The sequence below is a fragment of the Tauraco erythrolophus genome, chromosome 9 (genome assembly GCF_009769465.1).
Source record: "Tauraco erythrolophus isolate bTauEry1 chromosome 9, bTauEry1.pri, whole genome shotgun sequence".
NCBI lineage: Eukaryota > Metazoa > Chordata > Aves > Musophagiformes > Musophagidae > Tauraco > Tauraco erythrolophus.
Genome location: NC_141473.1, coordinates 34,123,507 through 34,151,150, shown reverse-complemented (window position 1 = coordinate 34,151,150; position 27,644 = coordinate 34,123,507). Strand labels below are relative to the sequence as shown.

Here is a 27,644-nt window from a genome sequence, read left to right as displayed (position 1 = left end):
GTCAAGTTCCAGGGTACGAATAGTGAGTCACACCATAAACGTTGTTCTGTGTTTTCAGAACATGGAAATACTGTCAAGAATTTGTTTCAGAATTTGTCAAGAACTTTTCAAAAGTCAGGTTGGTGAGACATTTGGAAATACTTCTAAGCTGTCTATGTCAGTCAAATGGCAACACTTACGCTTGGAAGTCTACAGAACAAGGAACAGAGAAATTAAAGGGGTTGTTCTCCATAACAGACTTATAGTTGAAGGGGCAAAAATATTTCAGAAATTTATCATTGAATTTATAGAATCCTTAAAAGAAAACCAAAACAGTTCATAGTTTCTGATCTATATAGAAACACAAAAATAATATTCAAAAGTTCAGTGAATGATTAATATACACTTTAAACATGTTCACGGACAAAAAAGTATTATCAATAGTTAAAATTGTAATGGCTGGACCAAAATATTAAGTATTTATGAACACGTGTATTAACCTTTATAAACTGTTGAAAGTTTACTTCAGTGCTCCTGCTTAATAGTTGGTAGTCAAGGAACAAGTAACATTGCCTACAGCAACTGGTCTGTACTTTCCCAGACTTCAAAGCATCTGAATTTTCTTGGAATATTTCAAACCATGATTCTTCAAACACTTTAGTGTTTCCTGAAAGTTCTAGTAGAGTAGCAATCCATATCTAGAAACACTGACAGTGTTTGACAGTGATTGATCTCATTAAGGACAATGGAAAATTCTTTTGAGTTTCGTGGCATATGCACTCAGTCTGAAAAGAGTACTTGGTAACAAAACGCAGGAGGTTGCCAAAATTTTTCTATCTGTACTAAAAATATCTTCATGCTTTTCCTTTTCTTTCTACAAGTACAGTGTGCAATGTTTACAGGAGCTAGTTATGTATTCAGAAAACAATCTTTCCATGGCTATCAAGAAATATAAACCTATGGCTCAAGTGAAGCTCTCCGCAGATGAAATACTAGTTTGGTGTTATTTACTTAATTATTTCCATTAAAATGTAAATCTGAAAATTTGAAAGTAATACTCAGTTTTCCCTTTCTTTTTCTCCATATTTTCACATTTTCTTACATTTCTTCATGGGTTCCCTTAAATGTATCGGGCATCTTTTCAACATAACTCCTGTTGGAAAACGCACAGAGAAAATCGTGTTTTCTCATGCAGTAGACCACAATCTTCAAATGTAGAGGTAATACAAGAATCACAAGCCTCTTTCTTGACCCTCCTTTGCTCTCCTGCTCCACAAACAAAATCCACACCATTTGGAGGCATTCATCTGACCCAACATCTTGCTAGAACAAAGAGGTCAGAATCTGAATCCAGACACAAGAACTGTCTACTGAAACTGTCATTGTAGCAGACATTTCTTATTTATCGTGAGACAACGCTGGTCTCCACTGGTCATAGCCTGGTGATACCTTGCAAGATGGTTTCTCAACCAAACGCTTCTGTTAGAGTTTCATAAAGTAACAGCAAATCAGGGATTCCAAATGCACATGCAGCAAAGGAGAAGGCCTACTCGACGTTCAGGTCCTCTGCTTTCTGAGAGATGGCTCTGCTGTGTTGACTTTGGCTTCTGAGGAACCTCGATACTTACAGCCCGAGGCAGAAGGTAGTACACAAACCTGAGGTTTGGTTTTGGGCCTTTTTGAAAGCAAAAACTTTTGTTGATAAAATTTATATAAACATCTACATTTTATTTTAGCTGATAAACAGGAGACAGAACAAAGAAGTGAAAACAGACAGTAAGCAGATTAAACAGTAGGAAGAAATGCTATTTATAGTTAAATTTCCTTTTATGGATAGAAGCCTATTACCAAGTCTGGAAAAGGATGTTTACATGAGGTTCAAACACTCAACAACTAAACATAATTACCATAACATGTTGTACCAGCTTGAAAACGATCTAAATTGCCAGTGTGGCCATTTCAGAGACGCGTGTATCCATTTTTGCATGCACATTGTAATCTGAGACATCAGAAGACGCTGTTTTCCTATAATCATAGAATCATTTAGGTTGGAAAAGACCTTTAAGACCATTGAGTCCAACTGTAAACCTAAAATTATACAGACTGGCTTGTTTTGGTCGAAGTCCTTTGGTATTGTGAGGATAGAAGTAAAGTCATTATTTATATCCTTGATTGCTTGTTCTAACTTATGAACAGGGTAAACAGGGGGTGTAAGGGAGCAAACATAGCGGCTCCAGTACGTGCTCCAGAGTTCTTTCACAGCAACCAGCATTTGAAATGACGTGCACAGTCACCACAAAAATTATGCTTATGTGAGAGTGATGCTTTACGAGAGATTCCTGCACATACTACACAAGAGTTTGGTCACAGATGATAAGGGTTGAAGTCAGCGTGCTCATTCTTGTCTTCCTCATTGGTCCCAGACTTCAAGATCTGGAGCAAAGGTACAAAAAGCAATTCGACATTTGAATTGTGCCAAACCTAGGAAGGATGATGAAATTTATCTTTTTCTTGGAAACTGACGGTCACCGGAAGAATTTATGCCGGCAAACAAGTAATTTGATTAAATCCAATGTACGTTTTCAGCTAACCAGCATTTAATTCACTATGAGCCTGCTCTACTTACCTCTGATCACTTATGCTTTACAAAGCAGAGTAAAACTGTGCTGTTTGAGTTTGGTAGCATTTCACATTCACTGCAGGGTGAAAGGTTATGGTGAAAGGTTGCTGAGAACTAAGTCCAGGTGGTATCACAGGCCTTGTCTTGTTACATTGAGGATTTGCTAGGAATGCAGCCACATCGGTGCAATTCCTCGGTATTGGCAGAGTAAACAACCCCACATGCTATGCATTGTTGTAATACACCTTGGTTTCAAGGAGGGCTTAAATTCTGCAACTCAAGCTAGCCAGAGGAAGACTTTATGGACACAACCCCTCTACCAAGCGTTGCAGGAGCACATAGTCCCACACAAACGGAGGGACTTAGTCCCTTCTCCTTCCCCATAGTAAATCCATCCCTGAGCTCTGTAAGTTACAGTGTAGAAAAAGGACAGGATAGGAATTTTTGGTCAGTGCTTGCTCTGTTTCACTTCTACATCTGAGCACAAGGATGGATACACTTCAAACAGTTTAACTTTCTACATTATTTTATGATCTCTTTTTGTCTGAATCAATTTTGTTTAATTATAAAGTCATATCAGCTTTCCTTGCTGAATTTTATGCTTTCCAAAAGACTAGTTGGGTGTGGCTAAATGTTTTGACTATCTGGGTTTAATGAAACTGTGGAAATTAACGAGGGAAAAGGTTTGTTCTCTCTGTCCTCCTTACACAGCACTACTGCTTATTCTAGTGTTCTTTGGAGTGTATTCTTCATAGGTTTATCCAACCTGGTTACAAGCTTTTTTATGTAAAAAGAAGGAGCTGTATGAGGATATCATTTTGAGTGATGCTGGATAAACAGAAACTGTCTGTCAAAGCAGAGTTAACAAAAGTTTATTTGTTAGAACCACTAGACCTCAGGAATTCTGGTGTCCTTTCATTCCTGCTATTTCTGAGCCTCAAAGCAATGGGAGATTCAGGTAGGTTTGCCAAAATCAGGAGTGGATTCCCTCTGCATGACTTTTGTATATTATAGACCTGGCATTTCCACAACCTAACCAGTATTTCTGCTCAGACTAAAATATTTCACTGTTAAAACAATCTGCCAGTGAAATCCTTTCTCTCTCATACATTTTCCAAGCCAGTATCTTTACCCAGACAAATCTCCACCAGTCTTACGTAGAAGATTGGTCTAGTATGAACACAAAGTGATTCACAGTGGTGATTGCTTCAGTGTTTACAATATTATAACAGCCTATAAAGACAACGTAAACCTTCAGCAAAAGGTCATATCATGCCTTCTGACGTTTTATTCAGCTGTTGCTCTGCTCATAACTCCCACTGAACTACGTATAGTGTTTTAGGTGTGGGCTTGCCATAACCTCGTAGGAAAAAACTAAAACCTCTCACTACTCTGGAATGATTTGTTGTATTACAGCTTAAAGCTACAATAAGGCCTTCTAAGAAAGGCTCTGAAAGCCCTCAGAAGCTAAATCACTGCAATTCTGATGTCTCTCGGGACCAAGAAGCAGCCACAAGGCCAGTACAGAGATGTGGAGAACAGGAGTTCCACCTGTCCTAACATCAAATGACAGGGAATAGGACTGTAAGCCAGAGCTGGCCACAGCCTGCTGGACACTGTGGGCAGAGCCAGGGAATACTCGACAAAGCAATGCCACTATCTGAAGCCTGTTCCTGTCCAACATGGCAGTAAAGGGCTGCAGTAACCACAGCCATAACCATAAGAAAATAGAGAGTAAAATATTAAAAGCATCTTATTTGTGACAATAGAGGGTAAAACACTAAAAACATCTCAATAAATTCTAGCATAACGAGCTATTGGCTTCCAGGTCTAGCTGGAAAGGCCAGGGATGCTACTCCCCTGACATGCTCACTGCCACCTCCCATATGACCTCCCTTGTTGCCACAGCTCAGGTAGCAAAACTGAGTGCACCAACACTCGTTATTCCACCACAGCACAAAGGCCTACATGCTCTGTTAACTGCCAGTGAGACCTAATGCTTCCAGGCACTCTTTTGTAAACAGGTGTTAGGACTTTCAGAAAGTTCAGGCAGCCTAGCTCCATCCTATATGTTTAGTGGGTGCCGAAGAGGAAAAATGCACTATCACAGAACAGATTTTGTATCACTTTGCTGCAGAACAAAACCCTCTCCCAAATCTATTGTCCTTTAAGAACTCAGACGTATAATGGAAGCATGAGTCATCTGGAGCTACTATAGTCAGAATAACACAGCCACAGCTCATCTACAATGGTGCAGCAATGAAAAGACTCACAACCATAAATATTTTTGTCACCACAGTATCTTCTGTGAATTGCGAGCAATGTAATCACAATCTTGACATCATGACCGGTATCAGTCCGTCTTATGACTGGATTCAAGAGATATTGCCATAAAAGTTACACAACTGTCAGTCAACAACTTTTCTTTACAGTAAACTTAATAAAATGCTTTGGCATCCATTCCTGGAAGACTAGAACTTACACAGCTTCTCCTCAGTTATTCCATGTGCACTTTGAAGGATAATATCACACTCTCCATCTCTGCTTACAGCTTCAAGACCTGCAATTTTGACAAAAAGAATCAGTGTTTTACAAGCATAAATGAATTTGTTTGCAAAAAACAATGAAGACAAAAATCACAGTTGGTGAAAACAGAGCAAGTGTGCTGTAAAGACTATTAGCTTTCCATAGTACTGCCTAATTTAAGGCTAAAACAGAATAATCATACTTTAAAAAGCAGAGAATTCACTTACTAAATACTTCCTTCTTCTGAATCAAACACCCAGCCTTAGTATCCAAGGTGCAGTTTTAATGTATTAAAAATATCCTAGACCCAGTAGCTACAGGGCAGCGAAGAAACAGGAAATCCTGCCTTTGCTGGCATGAGAACATAAGTGAATGGGACTATCCTCAGCCTAGCAAAGCTTCCTCTCTGGTAGCGTGGAGAAGGTTCTTTGTGATGGACCCAGTCTGGCATTAAAACAGGTGTTCAATTTCCAAAACTGTCAGTCAAGAACCTTTCACACAACCTAAATTCACTTTGAAGTGCTAAAGGAAATACACGAAATAGAAGCGTCATTCAGTGTTCACAAAACGCAGCTGATTTAAAGCAAACTATAGAACCTGTTGCGTGGGTTCACTTTTATCTCATGTGGGTTTACTTAGCAGAGCTAAAAATGTTAGCCAGTACAAGGTTTGAGGCTGTCTTCTGAACAGACGCAGATGATAACCTTGTGAGCTCAGCTGTCTGCTCCTATCGCCCTGCAACTGAGTGTGTGTTTCCAGCACAAGTTACAGGAATTTAGACAGTTTGTTTGTACTAATTGAAATTGCACAACTACACACTTCTGCACACAAATGCTATGAAAGCACTGTGGAGGCTTCCTCGCTGAGGCTCTAAATACAAGTTACCAGAACTCTGAATAAACTCTTCCCAAACAAAATAATCATTCCATTCCTAGGGAGTAACTATGGCCCAGCACTCTTTCTTTGCCCTTGGTACCACATGTGAAACAAAGGTCATTCTCTTTCAGGTTTTACTCAAAATCTTAAAATTTAGCCAAGTTGTTAACACTTTTTCTTTTCATTCCCTTAACAAGGAGCTCACAATACCGAGTGTCATTTATTTTAAAGGCCCAGCTCCTGGAATCCTGGGATTATCCTCTCATATTTCTTTTACAAAATTAAAGCACAGTGTATGCCATTGCTTGACAGCACTCTAAAGTGATGATTTATGTGCTGAAGGTAGTCTATCAATGACAGCGTGGAATTCCACATAGGCTAATTAATTAATTCAGCATATTGATACAGCATGTATTGATACAATATGCATGTACACAGCAGTATTGATACAGTACACAGCAGGTAAATTTCAGGCCTTCATGACTCCACAGGAAAGCACATGAAATAAAAATCACCAAAAGAAGAAAGTAAATTCAACAAATTTCACTTTTGTTCTTGTTTTCATGATCTGGGGGCTAGATTCATTAGTTCTAAACAGGATGCCTGATCTCTGCCATTCAAACAGGAGAGCACTTTGCCAGCAGCCCAGCCTGCCTTACCTGCAATCCCGCCAGCTCCTGCTGTTTGTAGGCCCTGTATCACTTTTTCTTTAGCCCAGAGGACCTATATTGTCAGAAATTCTCCATAACCAACATTAAACGTCTCTGCTGAGTGATGTGAAGCACTGGCAACTGCCGAAAGGTCAAGCACCTGGTCTAAATAGCGCTCCAAACTCCTCCTGAACTCACAAACAGGAAGACCCAGGGCAGAAATCAAGTCCCAGACACCAAGCAAGCAGAGAATTCCTGGTATTAACACCAGGCTAGCGGGCCATTCCCCAGACTTTACCTAAGCATTTCAGCAATACGCTCTACAACCCTTTTAAATACTGTACTGCACGGGATTACTTACGACTTCCCACTATTGCTCTCTTTAAAGCGTCCTGTTCGTGTATCATTGATACAGAGGTCAGACACCTGGAGGACACTGTAAATGGGAAGAAGCATCCTGGCAGGAAAACGGGCTTACTGTTGCTTTTCAGCTACGACTCAGCATGAAAACGCTTTGTGGGGAAACGGAGGTGAGCAGCGCAGCACAATTTACTCGGCAGGCAGAAACGTTAAACACAGAAGTACACGCGCTCCACAGAAACACTCGGATCCCGATCCCACAATCGGACTCAACATTTCCCTGCGTGAGCGCGGGCCTCCTTTGCCACTCACACGGCAGAGGGGGGCGGGGGGCCGCTCCCCTCGCAGGGCCCCGCAGGATTTCCTGTCTCGACAACCCCTCAATTCCTGGAAACGATTTTTCCCGACGGCGGGAAGGGCCGCGCGCCGCTGCCGGCGGGGGGGAAGGGGGGTGTCACGGTCACGGCCACGGTCACGATCACGATCACGGCCACGCCCGTGCCGGGGCCGCCGGAGCCGTCGCGTCGCACCTCACCTGAGCGGCGCCGCGCCGCCCCCTCCTTCCCCCGCGTCCCGCCGCCGCCACGCGCGGCTGTAACGGTCGTAACGGCCGCTGCGGCACCGCGTGCTCTTGCGCGCGCACGTGACGGCGCGGCGCGGCGCAGCCCGCCCCGCGCGGGGCTGGTGAGCTGACGGGAGCGCTCCGGCCGCGCGGCTCCCCGCCGGCCGGGCAGGGCAGGGCCGGGCCGGGCGGGGCGGGCCGCGCCGCGCCGCACCGCACCGTTGAGGAGGCGGGCCGCGCCGGGCAGAGGGCTGCGAGCGGCGGCGGCGACTGGCGCTTCCCCGTTGTCCCCGGCGGGTCCCGCTCCGCGCTCAGGTGAGACGCGCGGCCGCGGTCGCGCTCCCACGGGGCGCGCAGGCAAGGAGGGAGGCAGGCGGGCAAGGAGGGAGGCAGGCGGGCAAGGAGGCGGGCAGGCGCCGCTGTCAGGCGCTGCCCGAGTCTCCCCGGGGCGCTTGCCGGGCCGGGCGCGTCGGGACGCGGGCGCAGGTGACCCAGCGGGGCCGGTGCTGGACGGGGTGGGAAGCTCCGCCGCACCCGAGGGGAGCGGGAAGCCGCCGCGGGGGCCGGAGCGGCGGGCGGCTGAGGCAGCGCGGGGCTCGGGGCGGCGCTGCCCCGGCGGCTGGGGGGAGCCGACCGCCGCCGCCCCTCTTCGAGGGCAGGTCCTGACAGGACCCTCCGGGCCGCGGAGCGGGGCCGCCGCGTCCCGGCCTTGGGGGAGACCCGGCACCTGCCCGGCCCTCCCTAGTGTCCCGTTCCCTTCCCCAGTAAGGCGAAAAATGCTGGCAGCTCCCTTGGATGTGCGGGCAGTCCCGCTGCATCGCTCTTGAGCTATTAAATACCGTTAGGTGTGCTTATTGTTTCTCTTTTTTGAACACGGTGCAAATAGTGTGCTGGGATATTTATCACTACACCCGGTGTGACTTTTACTTGTTCTCTCAGAGGGCTTCTTTGTACGATTTATTCTGGCATCCCCCTCGTTTTGAAAACTCAGTGGACAAAACTAAAATCTGTTCGTATGTCTCTCTCTGGATATTGATCTGGCATAGTTGCCGTAAAAAATTAAACTTTCTTCTCGTATAGATTCTCCAGGCTCTTTCTGAATGCACTTTGTTTGAAAAGCAATTTACTGAATTAACGTAGCGTGCACAAAGATAACTTGAGTTGACGTACTAGCAAAGTAACATCTATCGCATGAGCAAAAATGGAATATTCCTGCCCTTAGGTTCCTTTTTAATCTTAAATTATTAATGGGTCTCCGCATTACATGAATGAAATTTGCAATCGGTATGGAGTGCAAATGCATGTAGAGAACCGGATACAAGAAGAGCTGGTTATGAAGAAGGACATGTCTCCAAAAAGACTAGCAGGAGGATGAAGTCAGAGAGCCCCTTCTGCTCTTTGCAGTTGTTGAGGACCTCTGAGGGGAGAAGCAGTGGGCCATACCCTGCCCAACAGTTTTGCAGCTCTCAGAAAAGAGGAATGAGAAAAGGGCAAAACTTTTCCCTACTTGGGGAGCATAGGAAAGTAGAGCTTTAGTACTTACGCTTTTGTCTAGCATCTGTTTAACTGGGTAGTTGTGTGTGCTCCTAAGGTACAGTTAGTGGTGATCATAGTATCCCATCTTCTTTTAGAACCTGATTGTTGACTTCTCACCAAATGCTATCATTTGTGCTTAGTTAAAGTATCTACATCACATGTCATCGGTTACTTTTGTCTATGCAATCAATACAGGAAAAAATTCCTTTGTCTTTAAGGGAGACTGGGGAAGAAGCACACTTGTCTAAACTGAAGTAGGAAGGGCAAAAGACTTGCATTTACTATGGATTCTGGAACACTAAAGGTTTGAAAATATGTTGAGAGGAAATGTTGGTTTAAGTTTCAATGGGAAGTAAAATTTCTACTGTCTGTTCAACCATGTAATGTACAGTAGGTGAGGTGTGTCATAGTGAAGATTACAACAGTGAACCAAGGTTCTGCCTTTTCTTTTACTTGAACTTCTTCCAGTATTTGAACTTTTAAAGGCAAAATTTTGAAGTCGTATCATATTAAGCAAAGCAGAAACATCATGCTTATAAGCAGTTAATTTTCTTCCACATAATCCCTCAAAGTTTGTTGAAGAGATTTTAGGCAGATGTACTGAAAATATGTGGTGTTACAGATACAGATGATAGGCTAGTAAAAGGAAGCACTTAGGTGGGTTGAGAGAATAAAATTCTGCAATATTGTTAGTTTGGTAATAATCTTAAAACCAAAAAAAAGCCCCCAAAAAACCCCGGGGGAGGAAAAAAGTCTGGATCAGCTTAGACTACTGAACAACCCAAAGGTGAAGCTGGGGTGGATTTGAGGAGAAAATTGGTCTGTTTTCCTTGAGTTTTCTCTAGTGTCGTTGTGTTAGATGAGTGAGTTACAGTGTGTTAGAAGAGGCTCCTCGGCCATATCACACATGACCAGCTATGCCTTGGCCCCAAGGAACTATCCAGGGAGCCCCAGTGTTCCACATGGTCTCATCTGCGTTCCTTCTGGGCCTGGTTTGCTCTCCGATTGTGTCATTTGCCAACCTGTGGCATCAACCACCTGCTCCTCCCCTTCCCACCCGTTTAAAGGAAGTTCCCCACCTAGGAGAATTAGACCATAGAAGTACATCCCTCACTGGATTACTCTTTGTTCCAGCTGTCTTTAGTTTCCCTCAGATTACAGTGACCTTACTGTGTGTCCTGCAGACTCCATACCACGCTTGCTGTTGTGGGTGAGCATTAGTTCAGGTAGTGCCTGCCTGGGTGAGAAGCGGATGAGACAGAGAAGGAATTACACTGCCATGACCAGAACTGATGCTCTCTGGTGCAGGCACACAGAATAAGGGTCAAATAAAGCCAGCTCTCTTCAGCTGTGAGCTCCTCCAGACTCAGATAAGAAAGGTGCACATAAGGTTTAGTTGCTCTATTCTTCTGAGTGCAGATCATCATCACAGAAATAGAAGATCTGCCTCCACTACCATCACAGGGAAGATGTTTGTAGTTTGGAGTTGCGATCAGACAGCATAATGCTAATTAAGGTTAGAACCTTTCTTTTGTGGTCCCAACTATCTTCAAAACCAGAAAGCAGAAGTAAGATTGAGGGGCAGGGAGATGGAGGCCAGAAACTTTTTTTCTGTGAAGTGAAACTTTTAGGCTTATGCTTTAGTAATGATGAAAATCAGGTTTAACTACATTTCTACCTGTTTACACTCTTCAAACAACAGGTCTGACTTTACAGCATAACAATTGAAAAAATCTCTCAGCAAACAGGATAGTCTCAATGTGGCCTTTAATAGGAAAATAATGTAAATAATTAATGATTTCTGAAAAAGAGTTATGAATGAGCTGGTGGAAGGGCTTTGAATGTCTATTTTGAGAGTAAGAATGATCTCAGTGTATCTGTGGAGGCCATGTTTGTGGATGTTAATGAGGGCAAAGCAGAGAAAGGTTGGTTGAAATGTGTGAGATCTCAGTGAAGTACAAACAGAGGAAGCTCTGAGTTTATGACCAGAGAAACCAGATCCCTTTTTTCTGAGAAGAGATGTTTTGAAATAAGCTGCAAATAACTTGTAATCTGTCATCAGTACTGAGGAAACAAATGAACAGTTATGAACAGTACGGTATCACATAAATAGGTATTTAAACAGTTTGAAAGCCCTGTGTGTGTCCATGCTGCTATTTAATTCATTATTTGGGGTTTTGTTTCATTGTTGGATGAGGCTGTTATTTGTAGGGCTTACAAAGGGAGCTGTGTGTGGAGGCTGTAAGGGCCTGCCTTGGAGAAAGTCAGGGTGAAGAAAATAAAAAAGATGATGGGAAGATTCTCAACAGTCGTAACTGCATGAAATATGGCTGTTAAGGAAGACAGATATGGTCTTTGCCATTAAAATGCTTACAGATAAGTAGCACAGATGCTTCTAAGGAAGGGAAGGACTTTTAGAGGGATATAAAGATCATGCCTCTACCTCTAGTGTCAATTCCAGTGGCTTGCCTATTCCATAAAGGTGGAATGTGGTGTTACTTCATTTTCTGTGTTCACTCTTGCTGTTGTCTGGTGCAGGGTATATGCAGAAGGTGGGAATTTCTGTGAGAAACAAACTTTAGTCCTAAATTCAACTCTGAAATGTTGGTGATAAGGAGGGAGAAATGCTTAGAAAAGCTAAGAAGGCCACTAGCCTCTTCAGCTGAAGGATCTTTAACTTCTGCTTTTCAAGCCAGCATGAAACCTCTGAAAGCTACTTGTCTCACTAAGCATTGCTTTTAGGGCAGCATCCGAGGTGAAATCAATGTTGCTCCCACCTCAGGTTCTTGGAAAACCTCAGCCTTGCTCCTGGATGGGAACCAAGCCACAATAACGCAGACATTTACCAAACCCGATGAAGCACTTCTATAATTAATTTCATTTGGGACCAAAGGTAGAAGCAACACAGAAATCCCCGTTCACGTGTCATCGGGCTGTCAGGTCATGTTTTAGAGTCTTGTCGCCTTCTTGAAGGTGGGCAAAAAGCCTTTCCTCAGAGTCTGTTAGCTAACCTGTAAAGAGCTCGTTAGCTGTGATACAGCAGTGTTTGGTTCTGACACATAAGGTGATTTTATTTTTTTTAAATCTAAATCCAGAGGAAAATTATTCAAGAACAAGCTTTATTTGACAGAGCTGTGTCAATCTCCATTTGTGTTCAAAAGCTCATCTATCTATTCGTGATTTCTTCCCATGCATTAGAGTGAATGGTTAGAATTTTAATGCAGAGAGCATTAAAATAGCCAATTGACCTTTTTGAAACGTCAAAAGACTGTTTTGTTGTCCAAGCAGGCTCGTTTTGCAATGTTAAGTGGATCATAAGAGATGTCTTTGGTATTGCATGTGTTGTAATATTAGGTTGAAAATAGTAAGGTTTATTCTCTCTCTTTTTTTTTCTTTTTTCTCCTTTCACCTTCAGGAGAGCCACAGTAAAGGACATGAAATATCTTCAATGGAATTCTGCTTTTGATCAAGTTGTTAAAAATGGATATGAACATTATTTTCTCCTGTGAGGTAAGTATCCCTAGGGAGAAATTAAAACCAAACAAAACCTGACTTGTTTCACTTAGTATTGCCTGTCACCACTGCTGTTCTGTCCAGCAGCTTTTCGTCAGGTATTTTAAAGTTACAGCATCTCTGACTTGGAGAACTTCATACTGAAAGTCTTAACTGAAAAGTCCTGAAATTAATCCTTTCACTTGCAGGATTAGTCAGCTTTGTTCTGATATTCCAGCAGATAAAAACAAATGTATAAAGGATCTGCGTTGTTGCAGAGTTAGTGTCATGGGCAGCTTCTGCACATAGTAGCTTTTGACCCAATGTCAAGCTTTTCTTCAAAGCATCAAAGAAACGGAAGCTGCTAAGTCTAATTTTCAAGAGTGAATACTTACACAGACTGCAGATGCAGGAAATCAGGAAATGAGTGAGATCCTGGAATGAGAAGTGAGTTTGTACCACAAATACACAGGTACTCTTTTATGCAACCAGGCAGCTTTCTCTGTTGCTGCTCTGTGCAGCATAGGGAAGAGGTAGGGCTGTTGCCAGGCTAAATTACAGGTGCATATCAATAATGCTTTTGCCAAGTCCCACGCCCAGATTTTCAATAGTTCATACAGTAAGCATGTCAGTTGGTAAAACCAAATACATCTCCTTAATTTAGGATCACAGGAAAATTCAGGTTGTGAGGAACCTCAGGAGGTCAGTGAAATTAGGTTGTTTTCACCCATTGGACTTCCCAGTCTGTTGTGTGTTCAGAAGCATTAGCAAAAGGTGAATGTATATCTTGACATATGTATTAAATGTACATTACAATAATGCAGATAGGAACATAACATGCTACTAAAATTTGTCAGAAGTGAAAATACTTTAATTAAGACAGGATTGTACAAGAAGGTCTGTTGCTCTGAACAAAGTAAATAATAAATCTCTGATGTATTAATTTCTTGCAATTACAAATGAAACCTCTGCAGGTCCTCTAACACAGTGACATGCTGCCAATATTTTCAAGATGGATTCCCTACAAAAATGACCCCCTTCTCAGGCGTCTCTAGGGAATCTATTTATTTACTTTCTCATGTAAGGAAAATTACTTTCTCATAATATAAGGAAGGGGAAGGGAAGTGAACATGTTGTTTATCCTGCCTGATACATGTTACTGAAACATTTCCTCTGAAGTATAAATATTTGTTCATGGGAAAACATAGTGACAATGTGAATAAAAATAAGCATCTTGTCAGGAAGCTTAGGGAGCAATATCTTCCCCTCGGGCTCTCAAAGTAAACATAAACCAAGCACTCCCCCCGTCATTATGTACTACCAAACAGAACGTATTCTGAGCCCTAGGAATAACCACTGCAGTGTTCTGGCCAGGGAGGATCATACAAAAAGGGGTTAATGCTGTCAGGAGAAAGAGGTTTCAGCATTCAGACCCTGATAGGAGGGTCACTGAAGTGAAGAGACGCTTGGTTTACTTTGGATTTACGCTTATCTTAATGTGCTTTGAACTGATGCCTCAAAATTGGTAATTTAATAGCTTTAATAGTTACATTAGTAATTTAATGAGCCCCCTCCAGCACATCATCAAAGACAAACATATACTTTGTGAATAAAAATAGAAGTCATTTTACAGGTAATGCAGTTCCTGAAAGCCAGTGTATAATATTACATGCATGCAAGTTGTGATGCTATGAATTATTTAATATACACTAAGGGTTATCTCAGCATCATGAAGTACTTATTAAAGCAAATGGCACACCGAAGAGCCCCAATATCTCTCTTCACCTCTCTTCCCAGCATGAAGTCTCACTTCCAAGCCTAATTTTCTGTCTGTAAATGGATTCCTGGGTAATACATGTAGCTTGTGTAATTAAGTTACAGAGTAATGTTCTCGGAAAATACATTATATGACCCTGCTGTTTCCACACCAGTTTCTGTTGCTTCTATGATTGGGTCTCACTTCTTGAACAGAACATTATCTGCAGGCCTGGACAAAAGTTAACTAACATATGGTCATGTGCTTGAGTTAGAAAATGCTACATCTGTGGAAGGCATGTCTTTGTAGAGGTGATACTTGCTGCTAAATACCCTGGTAACAGCTTATTTGCTTCTGTCCGCCTGTGTCACTTGGGGCATTATGAGAGGAGTGGTAGTAAATTTAGCTCTCCGGTTAAAGAAGCTGCTGCTCTCAGAGATTGCTTTCTCCACAGTCAGTGGAATAAGATGAGTACATATGTGTTAGCCACTACAATGCAGTGTCTGGCAATTTAATTTAGCTGACAATTCAGATAGGTAAAAGCAAAGTTCTGGACTGTGCAAAACCAACAGAGTGGAGGAGGATGTGTGTGAAACAGTAACCTTCAGTAGAATTAAATGTAGCAGAGCAAATTTTAAATTTTAAAACCGCTGGAGCTAGTTCTTCACAAGCTTATGATTGCTTGTAAATAGAGAAAAATTGGGGGATTGCTGTGTGTCTGCAGTTGGGGTGAGGGGGGAAGAGGCAGTGTTGCTGTTTGTTGCTTTTAATCCTTGTAATTAAATTTATGTTCTCTAGCAATGTCTGTCACGGATTATTGAAAGCCTGTACTAAGCACGTTTCTAACTTCATCATGGGATTTCCTGTGCTTTTGATAAAGGACAATGGATGATTCTTACAAAACCTATGCAGAATCAGGAAACAATTCAGTGTTGTTATTAGTTGGGAAATTAAGAAAGAAATGATGCGATTCTGAAATGTCCATTAATTCAGGGACCTTCAGCAACAAGGTACCCAACACAAGAAAACCCAGTTGTGATATAAAACCAGTGCTGTCACCCCAGAGCATGCCCTTGCCAACTGGAATTACCTGTGCCTCTCACTTTCGGAAGCAAGGGCCTAGAACTCTTGAGATGAGTATTTTTAGCAATAAAAACATACTTAGTATGGTAGCAGTACCTGAGCTTTAGATACTTGCTTGTTTTCACCCCTTTGTCAGTGGTGAAATGTGCTTTTACCTGGGCACCTAAATGCGCAGGTGTTCCAATAATTGTCCTGAGCAACAAGTACCACTTACACCTGAGACAGATATGTATGTTGTGGCCCTTACAACTACCCATGTGTTTCACTTCTTGATTTATGGCTATTGTGTAACACTTGAACTCCTTAAATTTAGCTCTTCTATTTCAGATACATGTTTTTGACTGTCATATGTGCTTAGGCATACATGTAGATTATTGATCACTAAATAAAGAGCAACATTTCAAAAAATACTTCCCAGTCTTCTAAGGACAATACCTCTGGGTCAGGCAACTGTCTCCACTGGAATTTCTTCAGGGGTGAATTTGTTTCTTTTAATCTTCCTTTCTTTGTGTGTTTGCAACAGTGGTTCCCACTGGCAACACTATAATTAAGGAACTCTCAACATTTCTCTTACAATAATAATACAATAGTATTTTAGCTGTAGTTTTGAATTTCAGCTACAAGCCTAATGTAAAAAATAAGTGCTGTTCACCTATTTTAAAGTGGAATGGCGGAGAAATGTTTGTCTTCTGTGACAGATGTAGTTTGGAAAAATTTTGTAGGCTTCTGTAAATAATTCGTACTTTTTCCTGCAAAAATATTTTGGAGATGAATTGCGGAAGGCATTCAGTTCGCTTGAGCTTCTGTAATGCTACAAAACGCACCCTGTTCTTGCACTTTTGCCAATATGTGTGAGAGCAAATGAGATTAATACCTTTGTAGTTCTTCTCTTCTACTCTTACCCAGGAAAAGGACTCTTAGCCTGATGCAGAAATGACTGTAAAGGCTTCTTTAAAAATAAAAAGCTACATGCCTTACTGCTTTATTGAAAAAGAAAAAAAACCCGTTAGCGGAATTCAAGATGCTTTGGCAATACGACTTCCAAGCAATGAGTGCATGAGAAATTTCAAGGCACTGGAATACTTTTGATTTTATTAAAGCTCCCTAAATGCATGATCAAGTTCAAAACCACTGCTGGTGGTTCTAGTTTGGTTTTAATTTCATGAAGGTAAATTCTGCTCCTGACATATTTAAACACTGCAGTTATCTGTTTGTGTAATTGGAAAGTGATATCTTTTTCTCCATACTTTGCGAATCACACAGTGCACATAGTCACTTGAACCCTGTAAGCTCTCTGTCTTTCGCTTAATCTGTGTTTCAAGCCTGTAACACTGATACTTTGACAGCTACTGGAGGTAGTATGTTCCACACTCTCTCTAAAAGCTGCAAATGTGTGCAAGAAAGATGTGTTTTCATGGTTGATGGCTTTTGAATGGTAGCGTTAAAAAAATCTTTTTTGGTAACTACTCCTAATAAACATTATTTGGGAAAGGCTCATCAAACAGCCTGCAGTGAAATATGCAAACTGCCTTCATTCCCGGCTTCTTAGACTTGGACTCACTTGTGTGCATTCACTTGTATGGATCGCTTGTGCGCATTTCTCTGCAATTTCTGCAATTACTGTTATCCTTCAGATACTTTCTATAAATTCTAGCAAAACAGTGTATTTCAGGGGGAGAAAGATGTCCATCAGAACCAACCCTGGTAATATTCTTTCTGCATATGATCTAAGGCCTTGACTCATTGGGAAAACACAAAAGTGGTAACTGGTTTGCTTAAACATATTGAAGTAAACTGCTGAAATAGTTGAGCATTGTTTGGACAGTAGGAACCTTGTGTTGATACAATCCAGTCTAATTCAGTGAATTTAAGTTTGTGCTGCAAAAGTGCAGCCTTTGCTCGGCAATCTCTGCTAGTGTAACTAAATCACATCATTAAACTGGTGTAAATGGTTGTAAGAAGCACAAGGTCTTACCTTCCTGGCAAAGCTTTCTCTTTCAAAAAGTGCATGGTCCAAAAGTAGAGAATGTGCAGAATGTAACAGGAGTTTCAGACTTTGAATTTGTATCTTAATGATTAAAGCCACAGTGTTGTGACTGTGCAGAATCACACTTTTCAAAAATAAATAAAGAATTGTACTGTAATCTTGGGGGGGGATTGTAATCCAAACCAGTACATTCTTTGAACAACCTAGTGGAAAAAATATTAGTGAGAGGTGTTTCATTCAGTGCTGTTTTGTTTCAGCTACTTTAAGTTATATGTCATCATCTTTCTAAGACAGGCATGTTGCAACTAATTCTGTGGACTTTCTCTTCTTGAATTATCACCTGAATGGAAACCCATAGGAGTCAATGGAAGCTTTTCCCCATCAGTTTCGGTAGGATTTATATCAGGCTCTTAAACAGTATTTGGGGTCTTTTACTTTCATGTCTAGCTAACTATGGGACAGAGGTGCAGAAAATTAAGTTGTAGTTAATAAGACTATTTCTCAAAGGTTAATGATAGTGAGATTAAGCTGCCCTTGATTTTACTGTTTAATCCTGCTCTATTGGTTTGGCATCCTGTAAAGATCAGAATATGACTGTTGGCTGCTGTTCTTGTATATAAGTAGTGATTCAGAGACCAATAATACTAGTCTTCAGCAACTGTGAAAAAGAGGAGAAAATCCACTTTGCTTTTCTTCTCCTCACCACCCCTACTCTACACCTTCCAGTTCCTGTAATTAGAGATCTCTGTTCAAGACTTGTTCTTGTGATTTCTTTATAGCACCTGTATAAGCAACTCAGATCAGTAAAGGTATGTCGTTGCAGAGATCTGTGTTTATGTATTGCTCCTGCAGAATTTATGCAATTCATTCTTTGACCAATATTTCAACTTCTAAAATTTGGTCTACGTTTTGTATTCTTCTGCACGTAAAGCCACTAAACTTCTAATACATTAGGTGATTTTTATGAGCCTCAAAAGGCAGGGAGAGCATTTATAATGCTTAAAAGAATGAGAAATGGTCTATTTATATATGGCTTTGAAAGCTCAATAGCTTGGATCAAGAGTGAGAAGAGAAGCAAAGACTGTGTTTGCCATTGAAAACCTCCTCTTGTAGTATAAAGGGTTTCCAAGATATCACTGTCTCTTTGAAACTCAGTACTTAGACAGAAGTGTATTTTGACTGATCCACACAGAGGAGGGACAGCTAGCCAGAAGGTCAGACAGACAGAAAATCTTCTCCAGCTGACTATTTGCTATGACTCTTGTTTCATTCCACAAAAAAGTTCTTTCCATTAACATCTGATTTCTGCCATTAACATGGCAGAAAAGTTTTAAGAAACTCTTGACAGTTATGCAGTTGCCAGCACTACAGGTAAGATAAATGAATAACATAGTACAGACATGAAATCAGTTCTTCAAGGTGAGGATTTGTTCCTGGGATTAGCATTTCACGTATGTGTGAATGTTGTCCCGTGAAGTGGCAATAAAGAGTTATTCTGGGCTGAAAGCGTTTTTCTGGCGTGTCTCAGCCTGTGAACAGAGACAATAGCTAGGGACAGAATTATCAAGAAATTAGAATAATTCTTCTCATATTAGTCAAATTCTCACTGCTGCATTAAGCATAGTATTACCCTTAATTTTGGTTAGTGAACTTTATAAAATATAACACTCCAATACATTGCCATAGAGGGCAAACTGTTGATTTTGAAGATGAATCCCCTGTACCTTGGGAAACCTCTTAAAATCTCAGAAATAGCTGATAAAGCAGGCATGCTTTGGATAGTTGGGAAAAAAATCTTGTAACGCTTTGGTGCAAACACTTCCAGTTTCATTCCCTTGCCAAACAGCAAAATGACATACGCTCAAAAATAAATCCTCCTACTAGTCAGTTCTTCCCATTTAGCTTCTGTTTGGAACTGGTTTTGTAAGCTGATTAAATCTCTTTTACCCATGTTGTAGTTTTAAGGATGTAGAAGCAAGGAATATAGCAAATACAAGTTATAGACTTGTTACTATTAAATAAAATTACACATTTAGTACAAAACTGTGCTGTACAACAAATTCTTAGTACAGCCTTGTCCTCTCTAGGTTGTGAATGCAGCGAGCCATAACTCTGCCACTTCTTCCCTTGGGAGACTCTTATATAACTGTTCAGCTGTTTCTCTTGCTGTTCTTCATTTTAAGCCAAAATATTATTTTGCTTAATTATATCCTGGTACACTTAACTTTGCAAACTGGGACAATTCAAGTAGGGACTCCCTTTTAAGACCAGACTCTGCAGCCTGTAGAAGAAGTAGTACAGTAGCAAAGGCAGTAATAGGGTTTTGTAATGTTTCATGAGACTCTGACAGTGCAAGTGAACAGGCTGAGACGTACCTGAGTCAGCAGAGTGTCCTTCCAGCAACAAAGGCTAACCACGTACCAGGCTGCCTTAGGAGGACCGTAGCTAGGACGTCAATGGTAGTGATTATTCCCCTCTACTCAGCGCTTGTGAGGTTGCATCTGAAGAATTGTGTCCAGTCTCAGGCTTCACAGTGCTGTAGAGAGATTGACCAACTGAAGAGCGTTTAATGAAGGGCCAGTAGTACGGTTAGGGGCCTGAAACACAAGATGTACGTAGAGAGACTGAGGGAGCTGTTTATCTGGCCTGGAGAAGAGAAGGCTAAAAGGGCATCTAATTACTATCTCAGGTACCCAGCAAGGTGTTACAGGGGAAACTAGACTCTCCTCACAGTTGCACAACAAAAGGATAACAGGCAGCAGTCACAGGTAGCAGCAAGGGAAATTCTCACCGGATGTCAAGAACAACATTTTCATAGTAAGTGGCCAAGCAATGCAACAGGCGGGTTGGAGACTGGACTTACCATCCTTGACCTGATCAAGCTTTGAAATTAGCTGTGCATTGAAGAGGAGGTTGGACTAGATGACCTCCGGGGGCCCCTTCCCACCTAAATTGGGATTCTGTTGTGGGGCAAGATGGGGAGAGCAGGGTTTTCTAATTAACAGGTTAAATATGGAAGCAGAAGGCAAAAGCCAGCATCCTACATGTGATTAGACTGAAAACTATAGCATTGTTGGAATATAACCCTCTGAAAAAGTGTTAGGTATCTAATTTTTATTCCAAATTATAAAATGGTGTTTTTCTTCTCTAGATAATCCCTTTCTTGTTTACCCAGCTGTTTAAAATGTATGCATATATTAAGCATTTTATATCCCTCTGCCAGTGAAAAAGAATCATAGAATGGTTAGAGTTGGGAAATACAATTCATAAAGGAAACAAGTGGTACTATATATCATTCATAGAATGCTCTAATAAAATCTGGTGCATTGCAGGCTTCTTAAGAGATGATGATCTTGCACTATATTTAGCATTCAGTGAATAACTGAAGAAAACCCTAACAAATAAATGCATAGTGGCCTATGTTAGTGCATAATCCACACAGTGAAGATATCATTGTATATCTTACATGCCTCCATCTCTGAGAATTGAAGCAATTGTGTGGGATAGCATGAAAAGGAATGCAACTGACCTTATCAATTTGCACAGTTGTCAACAATAGGTGTTTTCATCACTAAATAGAAGTACCTTATGTCAAACGCTGCCCTTATTACACCAAAGAGAAAAAAGGACTGCATACAATACGTAATAGTTTTGAAAAGAACGCTAATTGTGAATGTGTAAGGATTTGACATGGGTACATTACAGTTCTGAATGCAAATTCATTAATGCAAAAATGGTATTGACAGGAAATGACTTGAACTTTATTTCAACGTGTATATAATACGCATTTACATAGTTTTTTCAAGGCATTTATTCTCTTTATGAATTTTTTTAATGGATAAAATCTAATGGAATATATACTAATCCATTACAGAAGTAGTTAGAAGTTATTTTGATCTATCCACATAATTAAAGCCTCTAAGCCTAATTGTGAGGAGAAAGTAGACTTCAATGACAGGAGCTGGTTAATTCTGATACTTTAATTCATGTGCTGCCAGCTGGCTGAGACTACATATATCACATAAAATGGGTGAATGGTGAAGTCCATAACTGAAGTACCACGTCTCCTTGTTTTGGTTGTATGCCATTCATTCATGTTCTTTTGTATTGTTGAAAGCAGGTTTCATGGACTGTAGAGAGCTCCTTCTGTCCCTGTGAGATTGCCATATCCAACATGGAGCCCGTACAGGATAATTTAGCTTACTTTGTTTTACTTAATTCCTTGTGCAATTAAACATATTTCCACTAACAATCTTTTAATCTTAACGTGCTCTTAAAGTCTTCTAATATGAAGGGCCCCTGCATTCAGGGGTAAGGGAGAGAGAGGAACTCTAGTTTGTCCTGTACTATTGAGTTTCAGTTTCAGACTGTCTCAGGCTGCCTTTCCAATGTCAGATCCTCCCTCTCTCAGTACACACTCAAGCCCACTCCTGTAGCTGTCCATGCTGAGTGTTGTCATTGTGTCTAACTTTGTCTTGGCAACTGCATTTGTTTAGGTGTAACTACCTAAAACAGAGGGGAAATAATTCAGTTGTCCTGAATTAAAAGCTTGAGCGGGTCCTGAGAGGGAGCAAGGGGCCACATCGCTAGATTTGATTTTTTTTTTTTTTCATTTTTTAGCAGGTGTCTGTGATAGACACTGCCTAGACCTCTAATACAGGGAGGAACCCCTTGCTTCCACATGGCCTTCCACATCCAGAGTCTGGATGGGTCTGGGATGTAGACTTTCTCAGAAGGCTGGTAAACAGTAATATAAAAAATAAACCCCAGACTTACCATGCTTAGACTATCATTCTTCTGCAGACACAGCAGACTCAGATTATAATGGGGTGATAAGAAGTGCGGGCTAGTTCATTTCCTCCTCTTCCAGAAGAGTTTTGACAAAGAAGCTGAAGTAAATTCTTGTAGTCCCCTCTTCCTGCACCTCCTGTTATCCTTGACTGGTATTTTTTTCAGCCTGTCTCCTCCTGAGCCTTTCTCTGATGTCTCAGGTGCACAGAGGATGGAAGGGCCTGAGGGCAGTGAGCTTCAGCGTTTCTTAGCTGGTAGAAAGCTGCCTAAGGAGTTCTGCTAACACTGCATGTTGGAGCAGCCTCTAAAGCTGAGCTAACTCTCCAGATCCAGGAGTAAAAAGGTTATTTGTAAATTCTGTTACGGTTTATGCACAACTGATGTTCTCTCCTGGTGTTTTTTAATCATCTGAGAAATATATTCTCAAAAACAAAAGGTTAATTTAGCCCCAGAGTAACAAGTACGATATTGGAGCATATGGGAATATACCTTTACATTTGCACTTCCAAATGCATTTTGTGATTTAGCAAAACTAGAATAACTCCCAAGTAAGTAGAATTCTCCATGGGTGTGAATGCATTTTTTTAGTTACTATTTTATTGGTTTTTATCCAGTTATTCTCTAAGTTGTGTAATAGTGTTAAAAGTACATAACGGAGATGCAATGAGGGGGCACTCTTGGCAGCCCATAATCATGTTTTGGAAAGCTGTACAGACTTGGCAAAAGCTCACTCTGTAGTTAAATGCTAGCCATGGTCCTATGCCACGTCCTTTAGGATTGCTTGCAAAGATGGAACTTATTTCCTTCTCCCTTTCCCTGTAGCTGTTATCGTCCCAGGAAAACAAACAAATAAAAAAGACAAATCCAAACTGGCTACCTGGCATACTTAAACATCTCATTGAGTAAAGCTTTACCACTCATCTATTTTTAATGCTTATGCAAAGTCAGTGGCAATACTTGTGGTTTATTACTGTGCTTTCTTGTGTCAAAGCCTGGAAGCTGTCAGTTGCTTTACACTCTATTAGAGATGCATTCCATCGGCATGCCACTTCTCAAGGTGTGTCACTCAAGTTTATGGTCAAAACTCAACTGTTTAAAAGGCTGAAAAAATGTAAATACAGATCAATAGGATTATGTGTCAGAGAACAGAGAGCTTCTAGCTGTCCTGGGGTTTTATTTTATACTTTGCTGGAAAAGCTGCAATCTGAATTATATAAGAAGTTAGACGTTTGAGGTGGGAAAGCACTGAATGGTAAAAGTTGGCTGTAGACAGTCATTAAAATGGAAACTACACAGTAGCATCTAGCTATTTCCACAGCTGCAGAAGCCTTCAGGCCCCGGGTCCCCTTTGATGAAACAGAAGGAAAGAGAGAAACTTGAGACCTTTTCTTTATCCCCATCAAAAGCAAAGCCCTGTTTCTCTTCTACCCATTTTAACCACCTAACTAATCTTTGTCATTCTGCTAAATTTACTGTTGTGCACTAAAAATAATACTTTGGCCCTTCTTCCTGCCCTCTTCTCTATTCTTATAGAAAAGCACTCTAGAAGCTTGCAAGCAGATCTAAAGGGTGGTTGTTTTTTTTTGTTGTTGTGGCAATCCAATACTTTTTGAGTCAGCATCAGAGCAAGTCTGGTTGCTTTGTATCAATTTTCTCCCAGATGATGCTAATTTACCTGTTGCGACAATAACATTCATTCAGTTTGCAGCAGTGATAGTCTCGCTGTGTTTAATAGAGAGATGGGGTCCTGGCTCTGGGATTTGTCTTCAGAAAGTGGTCATTTAGGCTGTAAAACAAAGGTGCCAATAAGGAATTAAGATTTGCCATACTGAAACAGTCTAGTAAAAGGAATACTGTGTTTTATCACCCTGCTTTGCTCAGCCCACTGAATTAAGTGGAATAAACCTGGGCCTTATTGTTTTCCTAAAAGCTGTGTGTCCTAGAAACAAGTGAATACACTGGGATTGTTGTTCTTGCATAGAATAAAAATTTTTAGCCCTCATTTGTGGAGAAAAAATAGTTCATGTAGAGCCTGAAACTTAAAAAATGGAACGTAATTATACTACAACTTTTAAATCTGTTGACTTTTTTTTTACTTTTGGTTGCCTACATTATCAATTCAAAATTTTTCTGATTGCAAGCAGATGTCTGGGTGAGAGTTGCTTTAGTTTCTGATGCATTTGTCTTGTTCATCCAAACTGTGCAAAGCTAGGAAAGTAACACTTAAATTTGCAATGATGAACATTGTTCTTCTGCACCTAATAGCCTCCTGTGATATGAAGTGGCAGACTGTAATTTTTCCTGATGTAGATGTACTCAGTTGAAAATCATTGCAGTCTGACCTGGTTAATGTAATTTTGGCTTCTGTGTATTTGAAAAATGTAAGTAATTGACTTTTACCAAATGCAGTTGGGTGCTGTTAACCTGTTATTGGAAGTGGTGTTTTTAAAACAACTTTATAACATGTTTTTCAAAAAACAACTGTATTATTGCTGTAAGACTGTGCAATGTGCGAGTCCAGGTTGCTGTAAGACATCATTTTCTTTCCAACAGCCATAACTATGTCAAAAAACGTTCCTTTAGCTGCAGCAGTTGTCCCCACGCCCCTCGCTGGTTAGTTACATTGTTGGTGGTGAAAAGCGGTAAATAGAAGAGGCGGGAGCCCGGTCTGCATTGCGAGTGCTTTTCCCAGTCACAGGCAGGGCCTTGAGCCGTTTTCACTGCTTAGAAAACTCCAAGTCTGGATTGTCAGCTTAAGAGAAAGGGGGGGTCGTGGTTTAATTGTGCGTCTGTTTCACAGGAAGGGTTCAAACATTAGTGAAAACGGAGAGAAGCCATTTCAAAACACAAGGGCCGCGCCTGCACTAAGGAACCGCGCACCCAGTTTAGGGGATTACGCCGGGGCCCGTCAGGACCCGTGCCTTGTTTATGCACGCGCACTATTTACAGCGTGTGTGGTGGATACACGGGGGGGGGGGGCGGGGTGTATTCATTTGTTTTTGTCGAGTTTCGTGTCCGACCTTTTCCCGTGCGAGGCCGTGGCGGAAGCCCCCCGCGGAGCGCTGGTGCCGGGACAGAGAAGGGGGCTGCGCCCGGCGCTGCCCGCCGCTTGCGGGTGCGCGCTTTCCGCGCCGCCGGCAGCCGCCCGGAGACGGGCCGTGCCTGGCCGGGCCGGGCCGGGCCGTGCAGCGCAGCGCCGGGCGCGTCTCCAGCCGCCGCCCCTCTACGCGCGGCGCCGGTTTCATGAATGAAACTCGACGGCCGCGCTAAAAATAGAGCGCGGGCTGCCGACGTCACGGGGCGCGCAGCTGCCGCCGGCCCCGCCGCCGCCCGAGTCAGCGCCGCGGGGCCGGGCGGGCAGAGCCGCGCCGGCGGCATGCTGCCTGCCTGCCGCCTCGGGCCGGCTCCCGGCGCTGCCCCGCCGCCATAAGGAGCAGCGGGAAGGGGCCGCGGTGGCGGCCGCCACCCCCCTGCCCTCCCGCCGGGGCCGGGGGCCAGTCCCGCTGCGTGCGCGCCGGCTGCCGGGCATCCCGCCCTCCCGGGTAGGTGCCGCGTCGCCCGGGCGCGATCGTGCTCCGACCTGCCGGCGCAGCCGTCGCGGCTGCGTGTGCGAAGCCGGGTCGGACTGGCAGCCAGCGGCTCCGCAGCCGCCCTGCGCGTCCCGTCTCCCCGCAGGTGCGCTCCCGTCCCGTCGGGAGAGAGAGAGGGGGGGCATCCTCCCCTCCCCCGAGGACAGAGAGGGCTGAGTCCTTGGTGAAGCAGATCTGGCTGGCTTCCTCTTCCAGCGAGGCCACGAGGTGCAAGGCAAAAACGGAGGGGTACGATGTGTACGGGAAGCAGAAACCTCTTGGCGCTTGGTACTTCTGAGTGTCATTTACCAAAAACCTGAAGGATTTCTCTCTCTCCGTCTCTTTTTTCCCCCTGCTGTGTCAGTGGAGTCTGTTGTGGGTTGCTGTGACAACAGCAGGAGGCTGCTGGGGGGTCTCGCAGCACACAGATTATCAGGTGTCCGACCTGTTTGGGGGCCATAGAAAGGGGCTGTAGAGACAAACAGTAGCAGACTTCAATCTGTTAAGTCAACCTTTAGCGCAGATATTGTGGTATGCAGCGTAAAGAGCGAAGAGAAACTAGTCAGGGGACAGACTGACGCAGACTAGTCGGAGAGCTTCGAGTTGCCTTCTGTTGGTCGAGGCACTACTCCGGCTTCCGAAGGCAGCAATATACTTGTTTAAAAGATGGTAGTAACAGAAGAAAGCCCTTGAAGCTCTGCATATGGTCACAGCGAGAGCAAGGAAGTGATGCCAGAATACTCTCAATGACTTTGTTCATCCTCGGTTTGTGTACTATTTCAGGACATGCAGCTGACTCAAAGCCAAATGTTCGGCTTGAGCTGTAATAGAAGCTGAGGTGGAAATTAGTCTATTCAGTGTGCTTGGGTCAGTTCTTAAGCTATTGGTCTTTCTAAGCAGAAGTAAAGCATGTGGGGAGAAGAACTCTGTTGTTAGGGCTGCTTTAAAGAGTTGCCCCATGACAGTTCAGTGTAAGCAGCACTTGCATGGCACCTGTGTCTGTACAGGCTGTATTTCAGGATTGGGAGTCACGGTACATGGAAACAGCTTCATTTCTTTTCAGTATTTTTCTGATGTCCTGTCCCACTAGGTTATGCTTTTCTTTTATACGCACATTGGATTTGTATGCCTGATTCTATGTCTCGGGTATACATTGTATCTATACATGATTAACAGAAAAAAATAAAACAAAAACCCCACCTTAGTTCAATATTTGTTCTAGGGTTCTTTATCTAAGTGACATAATACTTAAGGAGCATATGATCTGGGGCAGGCTCAGATGTGCAGAAGTATTTTTACCCAAGAAGAGATAAACATCAATTTCAGCTCTGGAAAGCTTTGTAAAACATGTGCCCTTTTAAAATTCCAAGCTTCACAAATACTGTAGAGCATTAGGCTGACAGGAAGAGCTGATCACTTGACCAGTAAATCCCGATGTTTGATTCTTTGCTAATACATTTTGTTTGCTGCAAAAATGCTTAAGTCCTGCATCCAGATGTTGCCCTGTGCTGAAGGAGATGAAAGGACAGAAAAGCCTTGAACTAGAAGTAGAGGAGCAACAGGTGACATGCTCCTCCCTTGCTCCCATTTATCCTGCCAGAAGAGTATGCAAATGTTGTAGAACGAAGTATTTGCTCGGGAAGAGGGGAGAGAAAAGGCTGAGCAGGCCTTGCTGCACACAGCAGACTTGCAGAGCAGCTCGTAGCAAGCCTAGTCAGACTGGTGGGAATGTACCCTTGGATCATTGATTGAGTTTCCATAATCAAAACCTTGTGCCGAAGGAGTGAATGGTGGCACGGTGTGACAGCTGGAATTGGTGCAGCCTGCAGTCCCTGTGGCGATAGTCGAGCCCTTTGT

At 42.5% G+C, this 27,644-nt stretch overlaps 1 protein-coding gene across 3 annotated transcripts in view; it reads left to right on the top strand.

The window, feature by feature from the left end:
- Positions 1-7,849: 7,849 nt before the first annotated feature.
- Positions 7,850-27,644, top strand: part of RHOBTB1 (Rho related BTB domain containing 1) — a 55,777-nt gene continuing 35,982 nt past the window's right edge. For all 3 annotated transcript variants that reach the window (XR_015222344.1, XR_015222345.1, XM_086616660.1), the window contains exons 1-2: positions 7,850-7,888; positions 12,525-12,619. The gene's annotated coding sequence lies outside the window, so the exon portion shown is untranslated. The remainder of the gene's footprint in view (positions 7,889-12,524; positions 12,620-27,644) is intronic.